The following is a 13,301-nucleotide window of genomic DNA, read 5'->3' as shown; positions in this document are numbered from 1 at the left end:
GTGAAGGAAATTGTGAGGCTTCACGGTGTTCCGTTAACGATTGTATCAGATCGTGACAGCCGTTTCACCTCAAGATTTTGGAGAAGTCTACAAGAGGAATTGGGTACCAAGTTGTGTTTGAGTACAGCTTACCATCCACAGACTGATGGTCAGAGCGAAAGAATGATAAAAACACTTGAAGATATGCTGAGAGCATGTACCCTGGAATTCCAAGGTAATTGGGATGAACATTTACCTTTGGTAGAATTTTCCTACAATAATAGTTTCCACTTGAGCATTAAGATGGCACCTTATCAAGCTTTGTATGGACAGAAGTGTCGTACGCCGTCTTGTTGCCTTGAGGCTGGGGAAAAGCAGTTTATGGGACCGGAGATAGTCCATCAAATTGCTGAAAAATTGAAAATAATTAGGGAGAGAATGTTAGCAGCTCAGGATCGTCAAAAGAGCTATGCTGACAACAAGGGAAGGCCGATGACTTTTGAAATTGGAGATTCGGTTTAGCTTAAAGTCTCGCCGTGGAAGGGACTTATAAGGTTTGGAAAAAGGGGAAAGTTAAGTCCAAGGTTTATTGGACCGTTTAAAGTTCTTCAGAGGATTGGGAACCAAGCTTAGAAGCTCGAACTACCAGAAGAACTGAATGGTATTCATAACACATTTCACGTGTGTTATTTGAGGAAGTTCAAGGGAGAAGTTCCCGATATGATTCCACTTTCGGAGTTGAGAATCGATGAGAACAAAAGGTTGATTGAAGAACCAGAGGCAATCGTTGACCGAAAGACTAAGAAGTTGCGACGCAAGATGGTCGAGTTAGTGCTTGTCCGATGGAAACACACGAATGGGCCAAATCTCACCTGGGAGACGGAGAGTGACATGATGAGTCGCTATCCGCATTTGTTTGTTGATGTGTGATTCCGGGGACGGAATCATTCTAAGGTGGGGAGAATTGTAACGCCCGTGTTTCTGGGCTAAGCATTAATGTTGTTGTAATAGTCTAGGTTAACCTTTATAACCCGTTTTGAAATAATGGAAGTGTATTATTTGAGTATTATGTGTTATGTGCTTAATTGTGTGTCTTAATTTAATTAAGAATAAAAATAAGCGTTAAAATGAAATATTAGATAAAGCCGATATCTATGGATGATGTTGAAGTAGTTGAAACGAGGTTTCCGAAAATATAAAGAACGCCGGAATCCGATTTATAACGAAAAAGTTATGACCCGTCGAAGTTTCGCGACGGAAACGGCACGACACCGGGAAGCGTAAATAGCGAATTTACGATGGAGTGACTTTTAGCCTTAGTGATCTAAACCAAAGTTGTAGTATATGTTAAACCAAGAAAATCCATAAAAAGAACGCCCAAATCTGACTTCGTATGAGGAAGTTATGATTTTTCAAAGTTTCAGCTTAGTAGTGTACAGCCCGAAACTCGAATTTTAGTTCGAGAGGTTTTTGGCTTACGCGACCTAAATGAGAGTTGAAGATCTCATTTATAGGAACTCAACGGTAAAAAGACAGACGAAAACGGAGTCCGTATGAAGGAGTTACGAATTCTTCCCAATCATTTAGCAGTCTAATCTCCTCTTACTGTTAAATTTAAGATCGGTCGAGAATTAGCCGACAGAGTCTAAATGAAAATAGTGGAGCACTAAGAAATTAGTGGAGCAGGTAGTGGAGCACTAAGCAATTAGTGGGGCAGGTAGTGGAGTACTAAGCAGGTAGTGGAGCACTAGTGGAGCACCCACAGCATTATAAATTGAGGCTCGAGGCTGCCTCATTCTTCACACCTTCAACCCATTCTTTCACTCTCTATACTCTCTCTATCCATTCAAGCTGAAGCTCTGCCCGCAAGATGCCCGGTTTTAAGAAAAACTCGTTGTTTTATCGAGGGATAATTGTTTTTGAGATAACAAAGCGCTGTTCAAGGGCAGAATCATCACCTTATCAAGTGAGTGTGTAGTTACTTTCTTCTAACGAATAATTATGAAGTATCTTATACAAAATACGTGTTATGTGTATATTTTGTTGTTATATGTGTGAATGAATATTCACTTTCTTCTATCTCATATATATAATTTCTTCTCTATGAAATACGTGTTATATGTGTGTGCCTCATCTGTTATGTGGAATATGTATTGAATGAACATGCTATACAGGTTTTAAACTATGTATAAAAATATATATTTTTATCTACTAATATGTTGGGTAGAACATGGGTAGATAGTTGATGTGTGATAAACAGATGAGAGGCCTCGATGTCGTTGTTGATCTAGTCATCTAGCGGAGTATGGATGACGACCACATACTCATTCTAGACAGTCTAGTGGAACACTAGCAGGCTCATAACCTGTAGGTATTGTGAACGATGTGTTCACCGGTGTACTCTATCCCCCTCATGGTTGCCTTTAGGACATCTATTGCTAAGGAAACCCCTTTGCGTTAATGTCCGTCCCGATGAAAAATCCTAGATTAGGTCCCTTGAGATAGATGTTATTTTAGGGATGTAAAGTGAGGATAACGGGAATGGGTAATCAGGTTATTGTTGGTTGGTGAAATTAAATATAATTATTTATTGTGGGTTGAAAAACCCTATATGCTCACCAGACTCCCAAGCCTGACCCACTCAGTTTATTTGTATTACAGGTAGTGGCGCGAGGGTATAAGATGGATGAATCATCAAGCTATTTGTTTATTAGACCAGATGTTATATGTAACTGTTGCATGGTCTTTCTTTTGTTGTTTATGCTTTTGATCTGTTTATCGGAACATGACATCCCAAATATTGTTATATAACGAAAATGCATCTCTTGATGAAATGCTTTGATAAACTTTATTTTATCATATTTTGTTTTGGGAACAAATTCCGCAACTCTTTTGAATCAAAAGAATTTACTCTGAAAATGTTTAAAAAGCATAAATAAAACCGGTCTTTTCTGGCCGAGATTTTGGGGATGTTACACCCAACTCCAAATTCTTCTCTGTTTTTGAAGTATTTGACCTTAGCCTTCCTGATGATCAAAGGCTACCTCTCAAATTCGAACGTTTAAATCAGTTTCATGCCAAGCATGGATCTGCCTTTGAGCGCATCTGGTCTAATGACAGACCATCAGCAGTGAAGAATTTCAAGGTGAGGAAATTTATGAAGACTGAATTCGTTCAGTATACACTCACAAGGAGAGGTGATGATTACATCAGGACTCAGGCTGATTTTCCTTGCATGAATCCTGAAGAAGTGTTCCTGATTTCAAGAGTTTTTCAGATCAAGGCCGAGAAGCACCCGAAAATGGTGATTGCTTATGAGAAAGCTTGTGAGTTTCTCAATTCATTGGTGTGTGACTTTGCCAAAATAGATGCAGACATCCATCCTGTGCTTGGTTAGAAATTCAACTTCCAATGCTCTAGCCTGCTCCAGTTTTCACTGAAGGTTATCAAGAAAGGTCCCTAGGTGAAACCAAATTTCTGCAATTAGGAGTTATGTATAAAAGATCCAACAATGATCTCAAATACTTCATCCCAATCACGACAATGCACCGGCTGACCCGAAAGCAACTAGAAGTGACTCTGGCTTCGGTTCAGAGATCCAAGAAAACAACTGATGAAGTGAAGTTCGAGATTTCAAGGAGAATTCATTGGCTTGGCGAAGGAAATTTTGGTGGCTTGTCATCAAATTCTTGAAACTTGATAAGTAAAAAAAAAAATTAAAGAGGTCACTTTGGGGGAAAATATTGATACATAAAGTTACCCTCTTAAAATTGATGATCCGCAACCATATCTCCTAACGCAGTTTGTTCTTCCTACCGCAATCTGTTTTTTTACCGCAACCGCAACCTGAAGATGTCAACCGCAATCAACTCATCCGCAATGGAGTTTATAGTTACATCATCTGACTTGTCTTATTATCATTGTATTATCCACTGAACCTTGCATGGTCACGATAAATCCGTAGTTTAGTATTTTATATTCTCTATGTAACTTCATTAGGCTCTATAAATAGAGTCCTCTTCTTGAAGTAAAACTTACCACTTCTTATCATTTCTTATCTTTTCTTATGATCTGTTGAAATCTCATACAGAGATCATTCTCTGTTATCTCTATCTTCCATCCAAGATCCTCTTCATCTTAAACTGATCTGACTTACTAACTCGTGTTTGATTTCAAACCGTGTTAAGAATCACTTTGATGTATACTTGATATAACTTGTTGCTATTTACATTTCCGCAATTTACTTTTCCGTAGCTAACTATCTAACATTTCCAACTTATTATTGTTGAGCTAATATGATCCTTTGAGATTGTACTAACGTTTGTTCAAGTGTTTCCCAAAGTTTTTCTCTCAACAGAATGGATCTCTTGACAACTAAAAGGATATGCCAAAGTGACGTGAGAAGCCATGAAGTGACGTTATATGACGACAAGGGACATGATATGCCACCAAGTGACTTGATATGCCACCGAATCACTTGATGTGCCACCAAGTGATATTGCTATGCCACCAAGTGACTTGATATGCCACCAAGTGACTTGATATGGAACCAAATGACATGATATGCCACCAAGTGACTTGATATACCACCAAGTGACATGATATGCCACCAAGTGACATTGTAACACCCTGTTTCGGGACATTTCTTAATCGAGGGTTTGTGGACCATAATTCGATCATGTAATGGCTTTAGGCTTTGAGGAAGTAAATTTTGGACCTTGTTGAAGCTGGATAATATTGGTTATTTGATCTAAGCCCTTGATTATTAAGTTAGAACCAAAGGGTAAAATTGGAAATTTTTTTATGTTGGGTTTATTACAAGGATTATTGTTTTAGTTTGACATTTGTTAAGTTAAAAGTAACTATATAGAATTTTAGGACTCTTCAATACCTTTTCGTGCGTATAAAGAATGTCGAAAACATAGTTGAAATGAAGAAGTTATGGTTGTTTGAAGTTGAACTCGGAGTTGGGGAATTTTCCCAACGTATGTCATAGGAGAGCTATACAATGCGTAGATGCTGAATTCATATTGAATTTTTAATGAGCTATGCGTGGTGTAGATTGGGTGTAGCTTGTCACATCCAAAATACTAACAAAAAATTTCGTTTTAAAATCATTTATCAACATAAATATCATCGCCATAGTATAGAATCATAAAACATGTATCTCAAAAATCTCATAAGATCTATCATCGTATCACAATCTCATATATAAAATATCAGAGTAAACTCCCAGGCTAAGAAAAGTGTGGTGTGTGCCATCCTATCATCCCGAGCCCTTTCCCTTGCTCGCTGAAGTACCTGGAACCAAAACTGAAACTGTAAGCACGAAGCTTAGTGAGCTCCCCCAAACTACCACATACCATACAAATAACGTATAACAAATAACATAACTCTGGGACTACTCCCAACTGCATCAAGACGAATCCCGACATTGGCTTATGTCACACCCCGCTAAAGCGGAAACACGAGGCGTGGCAGTATAAAGGGTTTCATAGCAAAAGTTAAAAGACAACAGCAACCATAGTATTAAAAATCATTACAAATTTACGATGGGTTTGAACAACTTTTAAAAGAAATTACAATGTAAATTGAAATACAACACATGCGAATGCTCCTAAAAGTGAAGTGTCCCTAAGTGCCACTTACTCGATGATTCCTGAAAAAGCATGTAAAACGAGCGTCAACTATAAAAATATTTGGTGAGTACTCACAAGTTTAACAAAATAATATTGGTTCATGAATTGAAATCAAAGTTTTGATAAAAGTTTCCAATAATAAAAGTATATTGTTAAGATGAGTAAATAAGTTTGTAAAAACAAAGTTCTTTGTCATCATGAGAGATAAGGTATGTTGCCCAAATAAGATGCAACATTCATATTCTCATGGAAGATAAAGTTCGTTACTCAAACGAGTAAACAAGTTTCATTGCTAAAATGAGCAATCAATTTCGTTGCTACAAGGAGCAAACAATTTCATTGCTAAAACATGTATATAAGTTTTCAGTAATAACAGTTCGTTGTTGTAATGAGAAACAAAGTTCATTGCTATAATTAATAAACAAGTTTATTGCTATAACGAGAAACGAGTTTGTATATGTATGAGCAAACAATGAGTCTCAAGCAAACCTATGACTGAAGCCCTATCAAGATCTATGCTTATCGTTCCATAGATGAATATGGTATCATGCACTCCAGCAATAGGGCGAGTGAGGAGTTGTCAATTCCTAATAGCGCTATCCATAATGACCATTGGCTCAAAGAGTTAATGGTTAGAGATAAGGGAAGGGCCTTAGTACGATAAGTTCTCATGTTCCGTGTTGCATAGACATACATAGAGAGACATAGCAATAAAATGGCAATCATGTTTGATACAAATCAATTTAAATACAACATTCAAATAATAGTTTTTCGGGACATGCTTTTCCACCCCAAAACATAAAAACTGAAAATAGGGGAGTGCGTGAATACTCACAATGCATTGAGATGATGCAAATGGTGCCTTGATCTACGCTCCACTCGTACCACTATCGTTTTTCCTACAACGACGTTACACACTAATGAGTCCCTAATTGAAATCTAATACTAGTATACTTACTACTACAATAGAATTATGCCAATAATGTGTCAAAGTTTAATATTGAAAAGTTACAAACATTTTTCTGTGAAAATTTAATTTCAATGAATCAATTGTTATATAACAATTTAAGTGGAAATTTCCCATTATTGAAATGCTAATATTTAACATTTTAAGAGGTGTTCCAATGATTAAATATTCAAAAACTAAATCAATTTAGTTCTAAACTTTCCTAAACTTTGCATTTCAGTTTTAATTGAAGTCAAAGACCTTAAGATAAAGTTTCTTGACTTTTTGATTTGTCTAATTATTTTTCACCATTTAATTCCTTGAATAATCATAAAATCATGGAAAAATAGTAAAAAGTTAATAAAAATTACCAAACTTCAGATTTTGGTTCTAACTACATTAAAAGACTTCCAGATAAATTTTCATGGTTTATAGATATGTATAACCAATTTTCTTATATTTAATTCTCTAAATAGATACAAATTCATGAAAAATAGAAATCAATTTCCAAAATTACCCAAACTTTTTGTATCACTGTTATTAAACATTATTAAGCTGGGAAAATATAAAAATTGATTTCTAAACTGTTTAACCAAATTTTATGATTTTTGAGCATTTATTCTAATAAAAATTGAACTAAATAGGAAACAGTTTCCAAAATTGCCCAAAATTTTTTGAACACTTTTATTATACATGTAGAAGCTGTGAAAAAGATAAAAGATATTTTTCAATTAGTCTTTCTATTTTTCTTTGTTTTATCCTCTTAAATAATCATTAATTGGAGAATAATTATTAAACAGTTAAATTAAATTACCAAAAATTTTGTAAAGTTCATGTACAGTGTAAATAATCTGGGAAAAATCCCAAATGTGGTTTTTATCTACTGGAATCCGATTTTGTGTATTTAAGTGTATTTAATCTTAGAAAATAGGAGAAAAATAGTATACAGAAGGGAAAAGTCATCAAAATTTTTATGTAGCCTCCTAATGTACTACAAGGTGTTCTGGTAAATTTTCATAATTTTTGGATGAGTGAAACTATTTTTCCTGTTTTTAGTCCATTATAAATACAAAAATCGGAGAAAAATAGGAATACATTATGAAAAATTCTGAAAATATTTTTCTACGTCTTCCAGAGAGAGTATAAGCTGCGAAAATTATTATATATCCTTTTCAAATTATCTAATGCGGTTTTATGATTTATTAGGGCTAAACAAAAATAAAATTCAAAACCATATTAAACAGTAACAAAAATTGATGAAACTTAATGAGGGATCATTATTTAGCATAGGGGTCATCCACGAATTTAACTAGGATTTATAGACCCCAGAAAGTATTTTATATGATTTATTGCCCTATTTTCTTGCATTAATTATAGTAATTCGAGATAAATGAATTATCTTCTGGAAATTTACAGAGCATCTTATTTTGTTGATGGGAATCTGGGAAAAATCGGATTTGGTCAGAAAAGGAGTTTTAGATATTTATTTGGAAATAAATCCTTCATGAACATATTTGAAAGCTTTTAACAACATACTTTGATGATCTAGCTTCTAAGCTTGAAGATCATCACATGCACGTTTGTTTGAAGTTCATTCATGAGTTTGAAATGTTTAAAATTCGTTTTTGAAAGAAAACTTTGGATGCATGTGGTGATTTTCCACCAAAACGTGTAGAAAAGTGCATTTCCATGGTTTTGACTTAGGTTTAGGTCATGGATCTTCACCATTTTGTAACATGCAAGATGTTTTTGGTGAAAATCTACCACCATCATCATCAAAACTGAAGTGAATGAACATTCACACAAATTTTCTAAGAGAATGGTGTAGAAGAACAAGGAAATGCAAGAAAAACCTTTAAAACTAGAAAGAAAAGTGAAGGAGATTGAAGGATTTTCGTGATTACCATGAAGAACAACCCTAGAAGATGAAGATTTGAAGGTTAAGAGATGTTCTTGGCTGGATAATTTCGTGGTTTTAGAGAGGGGAAGAGAGAGTTTGAGTGTGGTAAATGGTGGAGTGTGAGAGAGAGTGTAGAGAGAGAGAGAGAGAAGTGAAGGAGATGGAGTGTGAGAGAGGAGTGATTATGTGTTTTGGGAAGAGGGGAAGCATCTTGGGAAGAGGGTGGACGGTTTTGAGTGTAAAATGCCCTCCCTCTCTTTTAATTTTATAAAAAAAATTCAATTCTTTTATAAAAATATCAAATTTTTTTATAAAATATACACCCTAACCAAGTTTTTGCTCATGAAACCTTGATTTTTGACTTATAAATTTAGGGAAATTGTTAATGACTTAAATTTTATTTTCCTTAAATGCATTTTCTTAATTTTAATTATTATAAGATCATATTATAAGTTTCATAATTATTTTTATAGAATTTTTAAGGTTAAAGTTTATAAATATGAGTTTTTATGGCTTTTAGTGTCTTGAGATTTTGTAAATCTTTGGATATCAAAATAAATAGAATATTTGAGACTTTAAATTATCTTATGGTATTATAACTCTTTTATAGTTTATAAATAATGTTTGTAATTTATTTTTATCGGTTTATTGGCATTCTATGTAGTGATTCCGAGATTCAAGCGAAATTGAGGAATCAAGTATACTAGTCATAGTCTTCAACTTTGACTTAAGTTTCTATGAGACTTTGACCTAATTTCTACTACTAGGTCAAGTGCATGATGTGTGTATTGAAGGGTTTTAGGTAAAACAAATAAACTAGAAAAACAATTCCTAAGTTCACATGCAACCTACTTTGGATCTATGTTTTAACTATTGAACATACAACTTTGAATTGCAATACAAGAACCCTAGAGGAGAGAGGCTATTATCGAAAATAGTAAACTAGGGTTTAGGGTTTACATACCTTTCAATTGTTATAGCAAACAATTGATATTCCCTTGATCTTGATCTTGATCTTCTTGGAAGCTTTAGCACCACAAGTGTAATGCCTCTAATGGAGTCACACCCAAACTAGCAAGAAGGAAAGTAGAAGAGAGAGAGAGGAGAGGGAGTATGCAAAATCTCGGCCTTAGGGTTTCTTCAAAAGAAAGAGTGACCAAAAACATGAACCAGGAGGCTCCTTATATAGCTGAGGGATCTAGGGTTTAAGGGAAACCCTAGTTATCCTTTGCTTAGGGCCTAAGCAAACCCAAGGGCCTTATCCAAGCCCCTATGGACGAAATTATTAGGGTTTCCCCTAAAGATTTCGTCCACCCTCTTCCAAGGGGGTTCTAGAGCCTTCCACTCAACTATTAGATAATTGCAAACTAGTCCCTGCACCTTATAATTAATTCTTTTAACCCCAAAATCAATTCTGATTAATTTCTGGCTAACAATTAATTAAACATAATGATTTCTAATTAATATATTAATCCATTAACATATTAATAAATCATTTATATATATATATATATATATATATATATATATTAATTTATTAATCTTATAAATTAATATCTCTCCTTTCATAATTTCCTTGTCCAGTTGCTAGGTTGAGGGCAACCCAAAAGGACTGTGCTGCTGTCAATTCAAGTACATACCAATTATAGTTATGGGCTTAGACACCTAATCCAACAGTCTCCCACTTGGATAAGTCTGTAACTATAATTGCTAGTATGCCTTCTAAATTTGACCAGCAAATTGTAGCTTCCAAAAGCTGCTGCCGAACTCTGACCCAGTCAGTTACGTGTCCTAAGATAAGTGATCATATAACCCTTCGTTCTGCTTGATATCCCCAGACAAAAGATATGGAATGTAATCAATCTGTTTGTCCAGAATCTATGTTTCCCGATTCCTGATTTGTGATGATGTAGGACTTCTAATCGAACACATCAATTTAGTCCTGGCTGGGCCCAGCACATAAGTCAACACCAAATCATCGAGGGGCCCACAGATATCGCTTTTCCTGTTAGGGCAAAAGGAACGAATAAATGTTGACTCATATGCTTGTATCTTTTACTCATCAAATTATGCATGACAATACGTTTTATAACACCAAGTTACTGATGCGTTTTCGTATCACCAATGCACAACCGACTTGTAAATTACAACTCATATATCTTCGTTTCAAGATTATAAGATATTATCGTCTCAGTATTACTCGTGATGAATTCCATGAAGTAATACTCTGAGCGTGGGTTTATCCAATACTCAAATCTCAATTTCTGAGTACTCATGAACATTGCAGCAATTCTATTGCCATGTCTATCCTTAGAGTACGAGCGACTGTGGAGTTTGAATAATCTCATTATTCAGGAAGTAAAACATGCAAAATATGAAACACAGTAATAAACAATTGACAAAAGGTAGTAGCCAAACTTATAAATAATACTTTATTATTTAATCACCAAAAGTCAATTACATTTACTTTGTTACAAGTTTCAAAAACTAATCTAACTACTAAAACTAATATCATCTTTCAGTCCTATGCTCTGAGCATGCTGAATATGCTTAGCCCTACTCAGACCCTTTGTGAGGGGATCTGCTGGGTTATCTTCAGATGACACCCTCTTTACTATAAGATGGCCTTCTTCAACTCTATGTCTAATGAAATGGTACTTTCTGTCGATATGTCTGGTCTTACCATGATCTCTCGGTTCCTTTGTCAAGGCAACCGCTCCTTCATTATCGCAGAAGAGTTCCATAGGCTCCTGGATGGTTGGAACAACTCCGAGATCCCCGATGAAGTTCCTCAACCAAGCTGCTTCTTTCGACGCTTCACTTGCTGCAATGTACTCTGATTCACAAGTAGAATCAGCCACCGTATTTTGCTTGGAACTCTTCCAAGTAACTGCTCCTCCATTCAGTAAAAATACCCAGCCCGACTGAGAACGGAAGTTATCTCTATCCGTCTGAAAGCTGGCATCACTGTAACCATCTACTCTCAAAGTATCACTGCCACCAAGCACAAGAACCCAGTCCTTTGTCCTTCGCAAATACTTGAGTATATTCTTAACTGCTATCCAATGAGCTCTACCTGGGTTTCCCTGATAGCGACTGACCATGCTCAAAGCAAATGCCACATCAGGGCGAGTACATGTCATAGCGTACATGATCGATCCGACAGCGGAAGCATAAGGTACACGACTCATGTCATCTATTTCAACATCTGTACTCGGGCATTGAGTCTTACTCAATTTGGTATTGCTCTGGATAGGTAGCTCTCCCTTCTTGGAATTTTCCATACTAAACCTCTTTAGTACCTTATCCAAGTATGTGCTCTGACTAAGTCCAATTAGTCTCTTCTTTCTATCTCTCAATATTCTAATCCCAAGAATATAGGCAGCTTCTCCAAGGTCTTTCATTGCAAAACACTTTCCAAGCCAAGACTTAACCTCTTTCAAGGTTGGAACGTCGTTACCAATGAGTAATATGTCATCGACATATAACACCAGAAAAGTTACTATACTCCCACTAGCCTTGATATACACACAAAACTCATCTTCACTTCTAGAGAAACCAAACTCTTTGACTTTCTCATGGAAGCAAAGATTCCAACTGCGAGATGCTTGTTTCAATCCATAAATGGATTTCTCAAGCTTGCACACTCTATTAGGAAACTTTGCATCAACAAAACCCTCTGGCTGACTCATGTAAACATCTTCAGCCAACTTCCCATTAAGGAAAGCAGTTTTGACATCCATCTGCCAGATTTCATAATCATGAAAGGCAGCTATGGCGAGCAATATCCTAATAGATTTAATCTTAGCCACTGGCGAAAAAGTCTCATCATAGTCAACCCCTGGGGTTTGAGTAAAACCTTTTGCAACCAGTCGAGCCTTGAATGTATGCACATTCCCATCCATGTCTGTCTTCTTCTTGAAGATCCATTTGCACCCAACTGTCTTGCGACCTGGTGCACTATCAACCAAATTCCAAACTTGGTTGTCCTATATGGACTTAATCTCGCTGTCCATTGCCTCTTTCCACTTGGAAGCCTATGGGCCTGCCATTGCTTCCTTATAAGTGACTGGTTCATCTAAGTTTACCAGTGTTCTGTCACTTATGAATGTGTCACCATCTGAAGTAATATGAAAACCATACAACTCAGGTGGCACACTCACCCTAGTGGATCTTCTAAGAGGTAATGAGTTATCAATTGGTTCAACAGGAACTGTTTCCTCTGGTTGAGTGCTAGTGTCATCTAAGGTTCCTTCATTGGCTGACTCTTGAATTTCTTCAAGGTCAATAGTGCTCCCACTGTCCTCTTTGAATATGAGCTCTCTTTCAAGAAAGACTCCTCTTCGTGCTACAAAGACCACGTTCTCACTAGGCCTGTAGAACAAATATCCAAAAGACTGCTTTGGGTAACCAATGAAAACACATTTCTCACTTCTAGCTGCTAGCTTGTCGTGAGTCTCTCGTCTTACGAAAGCTTCACAACCCCAGACTTTAATATGTGCTAACGAGGGAACTTTCCCTGTCCACATTTCATGAGGTGTTTTGGCAACCTTCTTTGTAGGGACAAGATTGAGGATGTGGGCGGCTGTCTCTAAGGCATACCCCCAGAATTGAATAGGAAGCGAAGCCCGACTCATCATAGAACGAACCATGTCTAACAAGGTTCGATTGCGCCTCTCAGCTACACCATTTAACTGTGGTGTCCTAGGAGGAGTCAATTGTGAGACTATCCCACATTCTTTCAGATAGTCGTTAAACTCGATACTAAGATACTCCCCGCCTCTATCGGATCTAAGTATCTTTATCTTTCTGCCCAATTGATTTTCGACTTCATGCT

The sequence above is a fragment of the Lactuca virosa genome, chromosome 1 (assembly GCF_052849685.1).
Source record: "Lactuca virosa cultivar CGN04683 chromosome 1, Lactuca_virosa_CGN04683_v6, whole genome shotgun sequence".
Lineage (NCBI taxonomy): Eukaryota > Viridiplantae > Streptophyta > Magnoliopsida > Asterales > Asteraceae > Lactuca > Lactuca virosa.
Note: the sequence above shows the minus strand (reverse complement) of the source record.